The following is a 20,927-nucleotide window of genomic DNA, read 5'->3' on the forward strand; positions in this document are numbered from 1 at the left end:
GTGATTCTACAAGTTTAAGAGGCGAACACTCTCTCAAATGCATAGATACCAATACAAGGAATCAAGGATCACTAAAAAAGATAGTTAAATATTATACTGCCAGAGGAAACTAATAAAGCTGAGACAAATTGTAAAGAAGTAGAGATCTATGAAATATCAAACAAAGAATTCAGAATACAGAGACATCAGAAGCACAGTGGAAAGAGTTCTCTTTTCTCTCCCCTTTGATTTACAACTAACTAATTTTCCATAACCTAAAAAAGTGTCTGTGCAGTAAACCAGGGACTTTAGAGAGACCCATCCATCTATACACCCACAAGTGGGTAGACCGCACTCTGGAGGAGGCTGTAGGTCCAGAGGAGTGGCAGGGAAGGTGATGGGAGGAGCAGAGGCAGTGGTCAGAGAGGCAGCAGTGGGTCGGCGTGACCTTTCTGGCAGAGGAAGTGGAGGATACAAGTGGTGAGCAGGAGTCCTTTGACAAAGATGGTCACTCTCACCACTTCTATTTAATATAGTACTGAATGGGCTAGCCCCAACAATTATACAAGCAATAAAAGGCATCAAAATTGGAAGAGATAAAAATGTTACTATTTGCAGATGACATGATACTTTATATAGAAAACTCTCAAATTTCTACCTCAAAACTATTAAATAAGTGAATTCAATAGTGCAGGATACAAGTGCAATGGTGCAGGATACAAGATTAATATAGAGATATCTGTTGCATCTCTATGCACTAATAATGAGCTATCAGAAAGAGAAAATTAAAAAAAAAACTCATTTAAAATCACATCAAAAAATAAAATACCTAGAATAAATTTAACAAAGGAACTGAAATATCTATCTACTACAAACTATAAAACGGTGATGAAAGAAATTGAAGATGTCAGAAAGGAATGCAAGTCTATCCCATGCCCTTGAATAAAAGTTAATATTGTTAAGATGTTAATACTGTTAAGATGTCCACAGGAGCCAAGACATATAAAGATTCAATGCAATTGCTTTCAAAATATCCAAGGTATTTTTCACAGAATTAAAGAAAAAAAAAAATCATAAAATTTATATATAATCACCAATGACTCTGAATTGCCAAGTCAATCTAGAGGAAAAGAGAACAAATCTTGCACTATCACCTTCCCAGGCTTCAGATTATATCACAGCCATACAGTCATCAAAGCAGCATGACCCGATGAACATGATGATGAAACTGGAGCCCATTATACAGAGTGAAGTAAGCCAAAAAGATAAAGACCAATACAGTATACTAATGCATATATATGGAATTTTAAAAGATGGTAACGATAACCCTATATGCAAAACAGAAAAAGAGACACAGATGTACAGAACAGACTTTTGGACTCTGTGGGAGAAGGCGAGGGTGGGATGTTCTGAGAGAATAGCATTGAAACAAGTATACTATCAAGGGTGAAACAGATCACCAGCCCAGGTTGGATGCGTGAGACAAGTGCTCAGGGCTGGTGCACTGGGAAGACCCAGAGGGATGGGATGGGGAGGGATGTGGGAGGGGGGATCGGGATGGGGAACACATGTAAATCCATGGCTGATTCATGTCAATGTATGGCAAAAACCACTACAATATTGTAAAGTAATTAGCCTCCAACTAATGAAAATAAATGAAAAAAAAAAAGTCAGTTTTCATTCCAATCCCAAAGAAAGGCAATGCCAAAGAATGTTCAAACTACTGCACTATAGCACTCATCTCACACACTAGCAAAGTAATGCTCAAAATTCTCCAAGTGAAGCTTTAGGAGTACATGAACTGAGAACTTCCAGATGTTCATGCTGGATTTAGAAAAGGCAGAGAAACCAGAAATCAAATTGCCAACATCCATCGGATCACAGAAAAAGCAAGAGAATTTCAGAAAACATCTACTTATGCTTCATTGACTCTGCTAAAGCCTTTGATTGTGTGGATAACAACAAACTGTAGAAAATTTTTAAAGAGATGGGAATACCAGATCACCTGACCTGCCTTCTGAGAAATCCATATGCAGGTCAAAAAGCAACAGTTAGAGCCAGACATGGATCAATGGACTGGTTCCAAATTGGGAAAGGAGTACATGAAGGTTGTATATTGTCACCCTGCTTGTTTAACTTATATGCAGAGTACATCATGTGAAATGCCAGACTGGATGAAGCACAAGCTGGAATCAAGATTGCAGGGAGAAATATCAATAACCTCAGATATGTACATGACACCACACTTATGGCAGAAATTGAAGAAGAAGTAAAGAGCCTCTTGATGAAAGTGAAAGAGAGTGAAAAAACCTGGCTTAAAACTCAACATTCAAAAAACTAACATCATGGCATGTGGTCCCATCACTTCATGGCAAATAGATTGGGAAACAATAGAAACAGTGACAGACTTTGTTTTCTTGGGCTCCAAAATCACTACAGATGGTGACTGCAGACATGAAATTAAAAGATGCTTGCTCCTTGGAAGTAAAGCAAACCTAGATGGCATATTAAAAAGCACAGACATTATTTTGCCAACAAAGGTTTATCCAGTCAAAGTTATGGTTTTTCTAGTAGTCATGTATGAATGTGAGAGTTGGACCATAAAGACAGCTGAGCACTGAAAAATTGATGTTTTTGACTCTTGTATTGGAGAAGACTCTTGAGAGTCCCTTGGACAGCAAGGAGATCAATCACTCCTAAAGGAAATCAGTCCTGAATATTCATTGGAAGGACTGATGCTGAATCTCTAATACTTTTGCCATCTGATGCAAAGAACTGACTCATTAGAAAAGACCCTGATCCTGGGAAAGTTTGAAGGCAGGGGGAGACGGGAACGACAGAGGACGAGATGATTGGATGGCATCACCGACTCAATGGATGTGAGCTTGAGCAAGCTCCGGAAGTTGGAACTGGACAGGGAAGCCTGGCGTGCTGCAGTTCATGGAGTCACAAAGATTCAGACATGGAGTGACTGAACTGTACTGAACTGAAGATGTAGAAGCAATGTAAATCCTCATCAACAGAGGAATGGGTAAATAAAATATTAATATAGACAATGGAGTATTATCCAACCATGGAAATAATGAAGTTCTACTATTTGCAGCAATATGGATGGACATCAAAAATATTATGCTTAGTGAAATGTCAGGCATATAAAGATAAATACTATATAATTATCACTTTTATATGGAATCTAAAAAAATAAAACAAATGTGTATATATGCAAAACAGAAACAGATTCACAGATATACAAATTAGTGGATACCAGAGTACAGTCAGAGGAGAAAGGGGTTAAAAAAGAAAAAAGGGTATGGGAGTAAGCGATATGTACTCTTTGTACAATATACATGAATAAGAATATATTGTATAGTATAGGGAATTATAGACAGTATCTTATAATAACTTTTAATGGTATATAATCTATAAAAACTGAATCACTATGCTCTACATCTGAAACTAATATCATCATTTAGTCAGTAATTTGTGTCCAACTCATTGCAACCCCATGGACTGTTGCCAACCAGGCTCCTCTCTCCGTGGGATTTTTCAGGCAAGAATACTGGAGTTGATTGACATTTCCTTCTCCAGGGGATGTTCTATGACCCAGGAATCGAACCCCTGTCTCCTGGTTGGCAGGCAGATTCTTTACCAGTGAGCCACCTGGAAGTCCATGTTATTGACCACAGACATTTCCATACTGTTTTAGAGAGTGATACCTTCTAAAACACTCTGATACAAATACCAATTAAACAATTAACATTCTGTTACAATTAACACTTCTTTTTAACGCTGATGTTAAAAAAATATTAACATCAACAAGTGAAGTTCTTAAAGTAAAATTGATCAAGGGTTCCCTATCAACTTAAGATTGTTGTTATCATTCACATTTTGCTCTTTTATGTTTTTGTTCCAACCTTGTGTATGTTATAAACACAAGCATATTACTGCAAAATTTTCAAGAACATGCATCATGAAATTTCTTGTTTCTAAAAGAGTCCCCCTCACAAAGATCCATTCTGTTGACTATCAGGTAAAATAAAAGAACATATTCCAGAGGAAATAATACCCACAGGACTAAAACAAAAAATGCCACTAGAGTATAGAGTCTACTCCAGGGGATAGTTCAGTGAAACACAGTATATGTGTAATTGATGTTCTCTTCCCCTGCACACAGCTGCCTACTACACTGCCTATCACATTCTATTGAAACATTAGAATGTTTTAGTAAGACATGTATGAAACTTCAAATAAATACATTAAGTGCAAAAAAGTGACAGAGGATGAGATGTTTGGATGGCATCACCGATGCAATGGACGTGAACTTGGGCAAACTCTGGGAGATGGTGAGTAACAGGGAAGCCTGGTGTTCTGCAATCCATGGGGTTGCAAAGTGTCTGACAGGACTTGGCTACTGAACAACAAGGAGGAGGAGAGATTTTAAAAAGTAGCAAGAGTAAAGAGAGGAGTTACAAACAAGTGAATCTTCATAAGACTTTCTGTGAATTTCTCAGCAGAAACTTTTCATGCCAGAAGAAACTGACATGTTCAAAATATATATATATATAAAAAAGAAAACTGTCAAAAAAGACAACTATGTTTCAGTGGCCCTTCAGAAATGAGTGAGGGATGCAGACTTTCCTGACCGAAAAAGAAAAAAACTGAGGGAATTCATTACATAAGACCTCTCCTACACAATATGCTAAAAGGAGTTCTTTAGGTGAAAATAAAATGATGCAATATTGTAAAAACATAAGAAGTGTAAAACTCACTGGTAATGGTCAATATATAGTCAAAATTGGGTTCTGCAACACAGCAATGGTAATACATAATTCACATACAATAGTACTTTAAATGTTACAAAAACCATAACTACAATAATTTGTTATTAGTTATAAAATACAGAATAATATGTAAGTTGTAACATTATTAACTAGAAATGTGAAGGGTTGGGGAAATGAAAGTGTAACATTTAGAATTCTATTCAAGTTAAGTTGTTATTGGCTTAAAATAGAGTGTTATATGTTTAAGAAATCTTGCATATTCTTCCTGGTAACCAAAATAGAAAGACTCATAGTAATTACACAAAAAAACAAAGCTAAAGCATACTAATTTCACAAGACATCAAAGCACAGAAAAGACCACAGGATAAGTAACAAGGAACAGTAGACTACAAAACAACCAAGAAACAGTTAACAAAATAGAAATAGTAAGTCCTCAGGTATCAATAATTATTTCAAATATAAATTCAGTAAATTATCCATTTAAAAGATATAGAATGAATGAATAGATTAGGGGGAAAAAAATCCAGGGATACATTGCTGTGAGAAACTAACTTAAAAACACTCATAAGACACTCATAGACTGTCAATAAAAGCATAGAAAAAGTCATTTCAGGCAAACAGTAACCAAGAAAAAAAAGGCACTGATATATACTTATATTAATCATATACTTTATTAAATACTTTACATTAAATTAATAATGTACTTATATTAAAACTAGACTTTAAAAGTGGTAAAGAGGAAGAAAGAAAGCCTTTATATAATGATAAATGTGTCAGTACATCAAGAATATTTATTAATTGTAAATATATGTGTGCCCAACATCAGAGCACCTACATATGTAAAACAAAAACTCTACTAAGAGAGGAAATAAAGAACAACACCATAGTAGTTGGGGACTTTAATGCTCCACATTCAAATGGTGTCAACATTTCTTTATTGACAGAGAATCAATAAAAAGAACTGTATATGAACAACATTCTAAACCAAGTTAACCTAACAAACATGTGTAGAGTGTTCTGACAACAGCTGAATACACATTTCTCTCAAGTACACATGGAACATTTTCTAGGACAGACCATATGTTATACCACAGAACAAGTCTTAGCAAAGTCAAGATGTTTGAAATCATTCAGGTACCTTCTCTGACAACAATGGTATGAAAATAGGATTCAATAACAAAAGGAAAACTGGAAAACGCACAAATACATGGAAATTAAACAATACTCTCCTAAACAACCAATGGATCAAAGAGGAAATTAAAGAGGAAATAAAAAGTATCTTGAAATAAACAAAAGTGGAAACACAACATGCCAAAACATATGAGATGTAGCAATAGTTGTTCTATGAGGGAAATTTGTAGCAATAAATGCCTACATTAAGAAGCAAGAAACTATTTACCTCTATTAACTACTTACTTCTTACTTACCTCTTAACTATTAAATAATCTACCTACCTCTATGCTTTAAGAAAACTGGAAAAAAGAGTTCCAAAGTTAGAACATAAGGAAGGAAACTGTGAAGATTAGAAATAAATGAGATAGAGAACAATAGAAATAATTGAAATAAATGAAAATAGAAATAAATGGACTACAGACCAGAAAAACTATAGAAAAAAATTAACCAAGCTAAAATTTAGATCTTTGAAAAGATAAATAGAATTGGCAAAACTTTAGCTAGTTTAAATAAGGAAAAAAGAGGTCTCAAATCAACAACAACAAAAGAACTTACAACTGACACCACAGAAATAAAAAGAATCATAAGAGGCTACTATAAGCAACTATATGTCAAAAAACTATTCAACCATTCAACCTGGAGAAAATGGAAAAATTATTAGAAACATACAGACTATCAAGATTGAATTAAGGAGAAATAGGAAGTCTGAATTTTCCACTTATCATATGGAGGTTGAATCAATAACTGAAGATCTCCCGATGCCTAGGACTGGATGGTTTCACTGGTGAATTTTACCAAACATTTCAAGAGTTAACATCAGTTCTCAAATTCCTCCAAAAAGCCAATAGGAGAGAACACTTCAAAACTCCTTTTACAAGCCCTCCATGATGGTGGTATGCACTAGTGTTAGGGAACCTGCCTGCCATTGCAGGAGACATTGAAGATGCTGCTTCGATGCCTGGGTTGGGAAGATCCCCGGAGGAGGGCATGGCAACCCACTCCAGTATTCTTGCCTGGAGAATCCTATGGGCACAGGAACCTGGTGGGCTATGGTCCACAGGATTGTGAAGAGTTGAACAAGACTAAAGTGAATTTGGCACCAAGCCAGAAAAGGACATTACTAGAAAGGAAACCTAGAGAACAACTTTCCTTATGAAAATAGATATAAAAATCCTTAAATACTAGCAAACTGAATTCAGCAGCATAAGTAGGATTTTTACCTGAGATTCAAGGATGCTTCAACATATTAATTAATCCCAATTAATAATGGGATATATCATATTAATAGAATGAAGAAAAAATCATATTATCTGAATAAATGCAAAAAAGGTATTTGATAAAATAAAACATCCATTCATGATAAAAATTCAACTACTTAGGCACAGAAGGAAGCTAAACTAAAATAATAAAGCCCATATATGATAAACCCACAGCTGATATCATTCTCATACTGTTTATACTCTTTATGCAGTTCTCAAGGCAAGAATACTGAAGTGGTTTGCCATTCCCTTCTCCAGTGGACCACATTTGGCAAAACTCTCCATCATGACCCACCCATTTTGGATGGCCCTGCAAGGCAAGGCTCATAACTTCACTGAGTTACACAAGGATGTGATCCATGTTCATTTTGGTTAGCTTTCTGTGATTGTGGTTTTCATTCTGGAGGCTGTGAGATTATAGTTACTTCTGTCTGCCCTCTGAAGGATGAGGATAAGAGGCTTGTGAAAGCTTCCAGATGGGAAGGACTGACTGTGGGGAGAACTGGCTCTAGCTCTGGTGGGCAAGGCCATGCTCAGTAAATCTTTAACCCAATTGTCTGCTGACGGGTGGGACTGTGCTCCCTCCCTGTTAGTTGTTTGGCCTGAGTCAACCCGTCCTGGAGTCCAGGCACTTTGGTAGGGCTAACGGCAAACTCCAAAAGTACTTATGAAAACACTTAAGCATTTTGTCTCCCGGGACTTCTGTTTCCAGTGCCCCATTTCCCACGGCAGGCCACTTCTGAACCACGCCTCCACAGGAGACCCTCAAATACTCACAGGCAGGTCTGGCTCAGTTTCTAGTCCTTTCCTCTGGGGCCTGATGTACAAAATATGGGGAGAAAGTGGAAACAGTGGCAGATTTTACTCACTTGGGCTCTAAAATCACTGCAGACACTGCTTGCTGCCACAAAATTAAAAGATGTTTGCTTCTTGGAAGAAAAGTCATGACAAACGGGGCACTTTAAAAAGCAGAATATCACTTTGCCAACAAAGATCCATATAGTCAAAGCTATGGTTTTTCCAGTAGTCATGTACAGATAAGAGAATTGGGCCATAGAGAAGGGTGAGCACTAAAGAATTGATGCTTTCAAACTGTGGTGCTGGAGAAGACTCGAGAATCCTTTGGACAGCAAGGAGATCACACCAACCAATCCTAAAGGAAATCAACCCTGAATATTCATTGGAAGGACTGATGGTGAAGCTGAAGCTCCAATAACTTTGGCCACCTGATGCGAAGAGCTGCCTCACTGCAAAAGACCCTGATGCTTGGAGAACTTGGGAACAGGAGGATAAGGGGTGTGACAGGATGTGATGGTTGGATGATATCACCAACCCAAAGCACATGGACTTGAGCAAACTCTGGGAGACAGAAAAGGACAAGGAAGCCTGGCATGTTGCAGTCCAGGGGGTTTGCAAAAGAGCTGGACACCATTTAGCAACTGAACAACAATATTCTCAATGGTAAAAGGTGAAAAGATTTCTTTCTATAACCAGGAACAATCCAAGAGTCTCCATTCTCACTAGTCTTATTTAACATAGGACTGAAAGTTAGTGCTCATGCAGTTAGGCATGAAAAAGAAAAAAAAAAAAAACATCAGAATTGGAAAGGAAGTAGTGAAATTGTTTCTCTTTGCATATGACATGATTTTACACATAGAAAATCCCAAAGTTTTCACCAAAAAATTCTTAAATGTGATTAACAAATTCAGTAAATTTAGTAATACTAAATAAAATACAAAATTTGTAGCATTTCTGTGCTAACAATGTATTTTCTGAAAAAGAAATTAAACTATTCCATTTACAGTAGAATCAAAAGCAATAAAATTCATGCTAATAATGTTCATCATGGAAGTGAAAGATCTCTACTCTGAAAACTGCAAGACATTAATGAAAGGAATTGAAGAAGACAAAAATAAATGGGAAGGCTTTCTATAATTATGGGTTGAAAGAAATAGCACTGTTAAATTGTCCATATTACCATTTGCCATCCGTAGATTCAACGTGATCCTTATCAAGACTGTCAGGGCATTTTTTGCTTGTTTGTTTTACAGAAGTAGAAATAGCAATCCTAACATTTATATGGAACTAAAAAAAGACCAAAAATATTAAAGTAATTTTGAGAAAGAACGACAAAACTGGAGGCATTACACTTCCTAATTTCAAGCTATAGTATATAAAGCTTGAGTGTCCACAAATAAGGCGAAGTGTATACAGTCAACAAATATTTGACAAAGGAGTCAAGAATACTCAGTGGAGGAGTTTCTCTTTCTCGGAAAATCGGTAATTCCCATGTAAAAGGATAAAACTAGACCTCTAGGTAGCAACACTAACTCAAGTAAACTTAAATTTATTAAATTTATTAAAGACTTAAACATTAGATGTAATATCATGAAACTCCTGGAAGAAATTTATTTATTAAAGACTTAAATTTATTAAAGACTTAAACATTTAAATTTATTAAAGACTTAAACATTAGATGTAATATCATGAAACTCCTAGAAGAAAATAGAGGAAAAAAGCTCTTTGATGTGGGTTTTGAAAATGACCTTTTTTTTATACGACACCTAAAGCACAAGCAAATAGTTTGGGAAACTGTGGCAGACTTTATGTTTTTGGGCTACAAAATCACTGCAGATGGTGACTGCAGCCATGAAATTAAAAGATGCTTACTCCTTGGAAGGAAAGTTATGACCTAATAGCATTGAAATGTGTATATTATCATACATGAAACAGATTGCCAGTCCAGGTTCGCGATGCATGAGACAGGGTGTTCAGGGCTGGTGCACTGGGATGACCCTGGGGGATGGGATGGGGAGGGAGGTGGGAGGGGGGTTCAGGATGGGGAACACATGTAAACCCATGGCTGATTCATGTCAATGGATAGCAAAAACCACTACAATATTGTAAAGTAATTAGCCTCCAACTAAAATAAATAAATTAAAAAAATAAAAAGCAGAGACATTACTTTGCCAACAAAGGTCCATCTAGTCAAGGCTACGGTTTTTCCAATAGTCATGAATGGATGTGACATTTGGACTATAAAGAAAGTTGAGTGCCAAAGAATTGATGCTTTTGAACTGTGGTGTTGGAAAAGACTCTTGAGAGTCCCTTGCACTGCAAGGAGATCCAACCAGTCCATCCTAAAGGAAATCAGTCCTAAATATTCACTGGAAGGACTGATGCTGAAGCTGAAACTCCAATGCTTTGGCCACCTGATGCAAAGAGCTGACTCATTTGAAAAGACCCTGGTGCTGGGAAAGATTGAAGGCAAGAGAAGAAGGGGATGACAGAGGATGAGATGGTTGGATGGTATCACCAACTCAATGGACATGAGTTTGAGTAAACTCTAGGAGTTGGTGATGGACAGGGAGGCCTGGCATGATGCAGTCCATGGGGTCGCAAAGAGTTGGACACGACTGAGTTACTGAACTGAACTGAAAGCACAAGCAACAAAATCAAAACAAACAACTGAATTGGAGACTATTTCAGCAAAACAATCAACAGAAGGATAGCCTATAGAATGAGAAAAATATTGCAAATTGTATATGATAAGAGGTTAATATTTAAAATACATAAAGAACTCATACAACTCAATAGTAAAAGAAAACAACAACAACAAAACATTAAAGTGAAATCAACAGGCAACAGACTGAAAGAGATTTTTCCAATTAGATATCTGGAAGGCTACCAGGTATATAAAAAATTGCTAAATATAATATCACTAGTCATTCGGGTGACTGCAGCCATGAAATTAAAAGACACTTGTTTCTTGGAAGAAAAGATATGACAAACCCAGACTGCATATTAAAAAGCAGAAAGGGGGCAAGAATATACAATGGGGGCAAAGATAGCCTCTTCTGATAAGTGGTTCTGGGAAAACTGGACTCTTATGTGCAAAAGAATGAAAGCAGAACACTTCCTAACACCACACACAAAGATAAACTCAAAATGGATTAAAGACCTAAATGTAAGATCTGAAATTATAAAACTCTTAGAGGAAAATATAGGCAAAACACTCAATGACATAAATCAAAGCAAGATCTTCTATGATCCACCTCCTAGAGTAATGGCAATAAAAATAAAAATAAACAAGTGGGACCTAATTAAACTTACAATCTTTTGCACAGCAAAGGAAACTACAAACAGAGCAAAAACTACAAAGAGTAAAACATATGACCTAATGAGGTACTCAGTTTCTGCCATAAGTAATGATGACTCTATGACTCTAGAACATTTCTAAGACTACTTATAGTAGTCAATTGATGACTATGACTTATATATATCTATAGGTACCATTTATTAAGTAAAATATCCATAAGGTCAGAGATTTTGTCTTCTTATACAATCCAGCATATAAAGATGCTATGTGAATAAGCTTATAAAAGAAAGAACACATGAAAATTTGACTATCTTTTGACTCAAGTGAACAACTGGTCATTCTGATATTTGACACTAGTTCAATAGGACTCAATTACACTATTGTTATTGTCTCTTCTTTTACTTATTCTAAGAAAAGAATAACATATTTGAGAAAAATTAAATAAAATAATAAAACTTTACCTGTCTTCTTGCTGAAGATAGATTACAACATAATATGAAGAGTGTGATAATGGATATATATATATATATATATATATAATGTAATGGTTGAACATGAAAGAGAATAATGCATTATTATAGAGTTGAGGAAGCCTTTCCAGAGGAAATTCCCTTTGAGCTGAGACTTGCCATGTGAGTCAAAAGCAGGAGGCGAGTAGATATTAAAAATATGATGAATGCAAACATTTACAAGATGAAAGTGAGCAGTATATTTAGCCTGGGCATGGTGGATAAAAATAGAATGAATATTGAGGTGAGATCCTAAAGGACTTTCCATATTACCTTAAAGTAATATATTTGTCAGTGCCAGGGATAAAGGAGCATGGTTGGAAGAGCCAGGTAAATTATAGTTGTTTTGACAAAATAGATGATTTTCCATGTCAAAATTAAAAGAAGCTATTAACTTTTGTAACCCAATAATATATATTCTGACTTCTATCCCCAGGGTATGTTGGAAATACAGTGAGCCTTAGGGATAGAATGAGGAAGGAGGTAGTTTCAGAATAAGTATAATGAAGGTATGAAGCTCAAGGGTGGCAAAGGATGTCAGCTCAGATGGATGGTAGAGGATTACTGCACATTACTTGATTAAAAAGAAAGAGGTATAGGAAAACAAAACAGTTTTAACTCTAATGGCATAAATTATATTTGGGGCCATGTCAAGTGTTCCTGAGTAAAAAATCTGTACTCTATTAAAAACAGCCTTAACTAACCATTTTGTGCCTTCCAGGAAATATGGAAAATTCTTTTTTTTTTTTTTTAAGAAAAGGCTTTCTTAACCAAAGTACAGAAATATAATGGATTGCCTATAATGGAGTATCATTTTAAAAATAAGCTAATACCAAGAAACAAAAGACCTATACATAGAAAACTATAAAACACTGATGAAAGAAATCAAAGAGGACACAAATAGATGGAGAAACATACCGTGTTCTTGGATTGGAAGAATCAATATTGTCAAAATGACTATACTACCCAAAGCAATCTATAGATTCAATGCAATCCCTATCAAGCTACCAATGGTATGCTTCACAGAACTAGAACAAATAATTTCACAATTTGTATAGAAATACAAAAAACCTCGAATAGCCAAAGCAATCTTGAGAAAGAAGAATGGAACTGGAGGAATCAACCTGCCTGACTTCAGGCTCTACTACAAAGCCACAGTCATCAAGACAGTATGGTACTGGCACAAAGACAGAAATATAGATCAATGGAACAGAATAGAAAGCCCAGAGATAAATCCATGAACCTATGGACACCTTATCTTCGACAAAGGAGCCAAGGAGATACAATGGAAAAAAGACAACCTCTTTAACAAGTGGTGCTGGGAAAACTGGTCAACCACTTGTAAAAGAATGAAACTAGAACACTTTCTAACACCATACACAAAAATAAACTCAAAATGGATTAAAGATCTAAATGTAAGACCAGAAACTATAAAACTCCTAGAGGAGAGCATAGGCAAAACACTCTCCGACATAAATCACAGCAGGATCCTCTATGACCCACTCCCAGTATATTGGAAATAAAAGTAAAAATAAACAAATGGGACCTAATGAAACTTAAAAGCTTTTGCACAACAAAGGAAACTATAAGCAAGGTGAAAAGACAGCCTTCAGAATGGGAGAAAATAATAGGAAATGAAGCAATAGACAAAGGATTAATCTCAAAAATATACAAGCAACTCCTCCAGCTCAATTCCTGAAAAATAAATGACCCAATCAAAAAATGGGCCAAAGATCTAAACAGACATTTCTCCAAAGAAGACATACAGATGGCCAACAAACACATGAAAAGATGCTCAACATCACTCATTATCAGAGAAATGCAAATCAAAACCACAATGAGGTACCATTACACGCCAGTCAGAATGGCTGCTATCCAAAAGTGTACAAGCAATAAATGCTGGAGAGGGTGTGGAGAAAAGGGAACCCTCTTACACTGTTGGTGGGAATGCAAACTAGTACAGCCACTATGGAGAACAGTGTGGAGATTCCTTAAAAAACTGGAAATAGAACTGCCATATGACCCAGCAATCCCACTTCTGGGCATACACACTGAGGAAACCAGATCTGAAAGAGACACGTGCACCCCAATGTTCATCGCAGCACTGTCTATAATAGCCAGGACATGGAAGCAACCTAGATGCCCATCAGCAGACGAATGGATAAGGAAGCTGTGGTACATATACACCATGGAATATTACTCAGCCAGTAAAAAGAATACATTTGAATCAGTTCTAATGAGATAGATAAAATAAAACTGGAGCCCATTATACAGAGTGAAGTAAGCCAGAAAGATAAAGACCAATACAGCATACTAACACATATATATGGAATTTAGAAAGATGGTAATGATAACCCTATATGCAACACAGAAAAAGAGACATAGATGTATAGAACAGACTTTTGGACTCTATGGGAGAAGGTGAGGATGGGATGATCTGAGAGAACAGCATTGAAACATGTATATTATCAAGTGTGAAACAGATCGCCAGTCCAGGATGGATGCATGACACAAGTGCTTGGGTCTGGTGCACTGGGAAGACCCAGAGGAATGGGATGGGGAGGGAGGTGGGAGGGGGATTCAGGATAGGGAATGCATGTAAATCCATTGCTGATTCATGTCAATGTGTGTCAAAAACCACTGCAATATTGTAAAGTAATTAGCCTCCAACTAATAAAAATAAATGAAAATAAATGAGTAAAAATAAGCTAATACCAATATGTTGAAATCATTGGGATCCAGAGTCTAGATAATAAATAAATATCTGAAATACAAAATAATATTCTGATAGTTAAGACTGCTTTGGGAAATAGTGGTTCCCAAGAATGAAGTTTTTCAATCATAAGCTTAGGTGCTATAGAAAAAGAATTCTAGTAGCATATGAGTTGTTAATCATTTATGGCTTCTCCTGAACATTAAATTCAGTTATCATTATAAGCATTGCTTCACCTCATATTGGTAAAAAGCTCTTCATTTTGGACTATTAAACAAGATTCCATATTGAGCAAGGCATAACCATTTATAGAACACAGATTTTGTGAAAATGCCTAGATACATACTAAAGAAATTCTACTATCCAAAGTTCATTTAACATTGTTGAAGAAATATTTATTGGGTATCTACAATGTTCCAGGCAATGATTATTAGTACTGTTGGTAGTTTTTGAACGAAGATTCAGAAAATTCCACATAGAAAGTATATTTTATTGAAATACAATTAATGAACAAATAAATACATGTAAAAATGCATGGCTATAATGACCCTGATATTAAAAAAAAAAAAAAGAGCATAGAGAGTTACAGAGTGTTGAAAGACATTGATGGCTTTTAATAGAGTGAAATAATTCTTGAGAAAAATAACTAGGTAAAGATCTGCATTAAGCAATGGAGCAAACAAAGAGATGACGTGAAGAAAAGTCTTCCCAGCCAGAAGGAAGAGATAATATATAGTCCTCAGTGAAACAAACAACTGTGTGTGGTTAAAGAGCAGTATTAAAACCCATATCGGAGGAGCAGAGTGAATTATAAGAGTGTTACAGAAAAAAAAAATCTCCCATATGGGAGGAAAATCTTATGAAGCAAGATCATCAAGGGCCTTAAGGGGCAAGGTAAGGAGTTCGGATTTTAATCTAATTGTGTAGGAAAGTCTTTGGAAGGCATAAACAGAAGTGATATAATCTTATGTGCATATTTTAAAACTACTGTAGCTGGTATGTCAGTAATAGATTGTAGGGGAATAAGAGTGCAAGTGAAGAATCAGAAGGCTTCAGTACTCCACACAAGATGGCAATAGCTGAAACTAGAGTGGTAGCAGTGTTTGGTAATTAGCTTATATTTTGAACGTAGCTCTTTAAAAATTTTTTGTCCAGATAGGGTATGGAGCTGTGGGAAAGAAAAGAATCAAGAACAAATCCTGGACTTTTAGTTTATAAAACCTGGGTAAAGATGGCAATATTCACTAAATGAAAAGACCACATGAAAAAAAGTCTTTTGTGTAATTATTTACTTGGAATGGGCAGTAAGATAATTAAGACTTATCTTTATTTTTTTTTTAATTTTGAGAAGCTTATTAGGAAATGTCAAGAAGGTATTTGGTTCTATTACTCTAAATCTCAGGATAGAAGTCAGAGCTGTAATGATTAATTTTGGAGTTCTTACCATGTGTATTCTATTTACAATATGAGACTTGATAAGATTATGTAGAGTGACAGTTTCAGGAAAACCAAGGACTGACTGAGTGATGTGGGAGAAAACACTAACAATGAAGTCAATGCATTAAGAGAAACAGGAGAAGAGTGTGATATCTTGTGAGCCTACTGTGAAAATGAGAGAGTACTTACTATGTCAAATAATATAGAGATAAAGAAATATGATTAATTTTTATGGTTAGACTGTTCCTAACACACTGTTCAGAAGATAACCATGCACAATTCAGCATGTTCACACTGTTCAACATTACAAAAACCTCAGTCTGTCATTACTGTAATTTGAAAAATCTCATAGTGTCCATTTCCTCAAAGTGATTATGATTATTATTCCTCAAAGTTTATTATGAAGATATTTAATTATTCAGACTTATAGACTTAATTTATCTCATAAGTTTGAAATTCTTCAAATTCACAAGTGTTTTATTATAAGCATCTAGGCAATTCTTCTCCTAGTGGCCCCATTCCCAAAACACATTTATTTTAAAAGAAATACCTGTATTTAAATATTACAGAATAAAAGTTATGCCATATTATTAAGGGTCTTGAATTTCAGGATTTGGGGGGAAATGTCCATTTTCTACACAATCTGAGCTTCAGAGAAATTTTTTAGAAGTAGCAGTGAATTAGAAAAAGAAGACATTAGAAACACATTAGCAGGCTACTTGATCATTCAACATTTAAAAACTGAAAACCTGATTTGTGTCTGAAGAGTAGGCATGATATACAGAGGAAACTATACAGCAAGGAGATAAGAATGTAGGACCATGGTTCAATAGGTAGTTTAGAAATAGATAAATGTATTGGAGACTCCCAGAGAGAGAGAGTAGCTGAAATATTAAAGAGAGATCAACACTGGAGTAGCAACCTGGCTCCAGCATTCTTGCCTGGAAAATCCCATAGAGAGAGGAGCCTGGCAGGCTACAGTCCGTGGGGTCACAAAGAGTAGGATGTGATTGAGTGACTACACGCACATACACATAGAAGCAAGTAAAATGGTTTCACAAGATTACACACATACCTAACAAGAGCCAAATGGAAAGCACTGTCCAGGTAAGTGTCTCTCACTGGCTGCGGTTTTTGAGGTTTCCACCGTGACATGAAATGATGCTGTTGTTTGATACCGAGGGGGATGCAGTCAGTCTGTCACAGGAAGGTTTATACTACGTTGGCCTGTAGTTCTACAGATGAAATGATGATTTTAGACTGTAGGGTATCATTTACTAGCGTGGTATTTTCAGCGCTTCAAAGAATATCAATCAGGAATCCCTGAAAGCTGAAATGTGCTTTCCTGAAGTGAGCAAGCTGGTACAATAATTCTTAAATCCTTTGTTGTTGTGGAGGAAATTTCTATGAGTTTCATCATAAAAAATATTTTATACTACAGCTAGCAAAAAAAACCCATCAATCTAAGATCTAACATTAGTTTTTTTATGGGTTTGGTTGCTAGGTGATAAACACACACTGAAAAATGCAGTTTGAAGGAAAAAACCCTCAATAAAGAGAATTTCCGTAAGGTTTTGGATAACAATCTCAATTAATATTTTACATTAACAAAAATAGTTGCAGAAGTTCCAGAGAAAATTCAAAAATCACCACAGCTTTCCAGAAAAGATAATTATTAGCATCTTGACATTTCTTTATTTCAGCACCTTACACCTTGCTTGACCTATAGTGAAAGTGAAAATGTTAGTTGCTCAGTTTTGTCTGATTTTTTGTGACCCCATTGACTGTAGCCCACCAGGCTCTTCTATCCATGAATTATCCAGGCAAGAATACTGCAGTGGGTAGCCATTTCCTTCTCTAAGGGATCTTCTCAACCCAGGAATCGAACCCAGGTCTCCAGCATTGCAGACAGATTGTTTACTGTCTGAGCCACCAGAAATGCCCAGGCTTGGCCTATAAGTGGTCAGTGAATAATTATCAAATAAGTAAATTCTGTTTTTATTTTGTAAATTCTAAAGTATACCTGGCCTACTAAATGAACGTTGGATTTGTTACAATATTTTCTTTTAAAAGATTTTTCTTTTCTTCCGATTAGAATAGATTTAGGTACAGCTGATGAGATTTTACATATTTAATTGATATTTGCATCTGAAAGTGGTAGATTTTCATATGCAGATAATATTATTCAGTCATCAGTTGGTCAGGCTGACTGTGCTACATACTGATTACTTTCTAGATAAATAATATTTTAAGGCTAAAATTCATATTTAAAAAAACTTTATAGAATCCCAGAGGCCACTAGCAAATGTGGTATAGAAAAAAGAGGTCACAAAATCAAATATTTACAGGTGGCTGGAGGTAAAATGAGTGAAGGGATGGGGGTGTGAAATGGGATAGGAATAGAGTTTCAATGGCAAATTGTGGGAGAGCCTGTCTAAAGAGCATGACTATTACTCATGCCACAGGCCTTTTTCAAAACTGATTAAGCAGGATTCTGGAAAAGTTAATTTTAACATGAAATATCCTGATTTTTTAAAAATGTTTTGACACATTCAATAAAATTTAAGACATTATACAAGAAAAGCAAAATCCTTGGGAAATTCATAGCCAGTGCTGACAGTTACTTCTATGTATGAGCTCAAAGCTCCTCTAAATTAGTGTCAGAGTCTTGGTAGGTAAAGTGTTAGTCGCTCAGCCATGTCCAACTCTTTGCGACCCATGGACTGTAGCCTGCCAGGCTCCTCCGTCCATGGAATTTTCCAGGAAATACTGGAGTGGGTTGCCATTTCCTTCTCCATTGGTAGGTAAACGTGTTGAAGTTTACTATTAAATTTATTATGACTTTTTACTTGTTGAATCAGCTCTTATTTTCATTAAAAAAGTTTTATAATTTCCTCATTTGCTTCTTATTGTACTTAAACTACAAACTAAAAGCCTCCAAAGAACATTCATAAAGATGGAAGCAAAGCTGAAGAATGAAAGTTATGGTCTTTCTTCTTAAAAGGAAAAACATGATTAATGCTGTCATGCTTCAGACCTGAAAATTCTTTATGGTAAATGTCCCTGCCATAGGAGTATTTTTGGTTAATTAGTGCATTCCCTAACCAGTATTAAAAAATATCAAGGCTATAAATATCCTGCAATGACAATCTTATTGGATTATTATTCACTTTCATTTTTTCAGGTAGCTATATTTCTAACTTCTGTAATTTTGAGGATTTTAATATTAAAAGCTCTTTTATCTAAAGCCTGTGGTCTCTCAAGTCACTGAGCATTTTGGGAAGACCTAATGTAAATGTCCTCGAGTGAACAAAATGAATGATTCTAAACTTAGTTGTAACACAAATTGACAATATTAAAAACAAATTCTGTAAATGTTTTAGAAAATTTTAGTTTATTATTAAAAGAGTTTATATAAGAAAATGAAAAGACACACTAGAGACAGAGAGAAATCTATGCAAAATACATATCAGATAAAGGACCTTTATCTAAAATATGCAAAGAGTTCATAAAACTTGAAGTAAATGACCTAATTAAAAAATGGGCAACAGACCTGAACAGAAATCACACTTAAATAGATATACAGATGGAAAATAAACTGTTGAAAAGACGCTAAACATTATACGTCACTAGGGAATTGCAAATTAATGAGATACCACCACACACCTAAGAGAATGGCAAAAATCCAACACTTACACCACCAAATGCAGGTGAGGACTTGGAGTGATAGGAACTCTGTTCCTTGCTGGAGGAGTACAAAATCGTAAGGCCACTTTGGAAATCAGGATGGCAGTTTCTCAAAAACTAAACATACTTTTACTAATCGTTCCATCAATTGAGTCCCTTGATATTTATACAAATAAGTTGAAAACTTGTATCTACACAAAAACATGCACATAGATATTTATAACAGCTTTATTTAAAATGATCAAAACTCAGAAGCAAAGATGTCTTTCAATAGGTAAGTTCAGTTCAGTCACTCAGTCATGTCCGACTCCCTGTGACCCCATGAACCGCAGCACGCCAGGCTTCCCTGTCCATCACCAACTCCCGGGGTCCACCCAAACCCATGTCCATCGAGTCGGCAATGCCATCTGCCATCTCATCCTCTGTTGTCCCCTTCTCCTCCCGCCCTCAATCTTTCCCAGCATCAGGGTCTTTTCCAATGAGTCAGCTCTTCACATCAAGTGGCCAAAGTATTGGAATTTCAGCTTCAACATCAGTTCTATCAGTGAACACCCAGGACTGATCTCCTTTAGGATGAACTGGTTGGATCTCCTTGCAGTACAAGGGACTCTCAAGAGTCTTCTCCAACACCACAGTTCAAAAGCATCAATTCTTCAGCACTCAGCTTTCTTTATAGTCCAACTCTCACATCCATACATGACCACTGGAAAAACCATAGCCTTGACTAGACGGACATTTGCTGGTAAAGCAATGTCTCTGCTTTTTAATATGCTGTCTAGGTTGGTCATAACTTTCCTTCCAAGGAGTAAGCATCTTTTAATTTCATGGCTGCAATCACCATCTGCAGTGATTTTGGAGTCCGGAAAAATAAAGTCAGCCACTGTTTCCCCATCTATTTGCTATGAAGTGAGGGGACCATGGGTTGACAAAATATGGTATGATCATATTGTAAAGTATTACTCAGAGATAAAAAAGAAATGAGCTATCAAGTCACAAAAAGATGTGGAACCTTGTTTCATTTACATATTGCTAAATGAAAGAAACTAATCTGAAAAGGCAATATACCATTTGATTCCAACTATATTACAAAGGAAAACTATGGATATGGTAGAAAGATCAGTGATTTGGGGGGATGGTAAGAAGAATTAAATAGATGGAGTGGAGGGGATTTTTATGTCAATGAAACTACTGTATGATACTGTAATGGTGGATATGTATCATCAAACAATTGTCAAATCTATAGAGAAACCAAGGGAACATTTCATGCAAAGAAGGGCACAATAAAGGACT

Source organism: Odocoileus virginianus, chromosome 21 (genome assembly GCF_023699985.2).
Source record: "Odocoileus virginianus isolate 20LAN1187 ecotype Illinois chromosome 21, Ovbor_1.2, whole genome shotgun sequence".
NCBI lineage: Eukaryota > Metazoa > Chordata > Mammalia > Artiodactyla > Cervidae > Odocoileus > Odocoileus virginianus.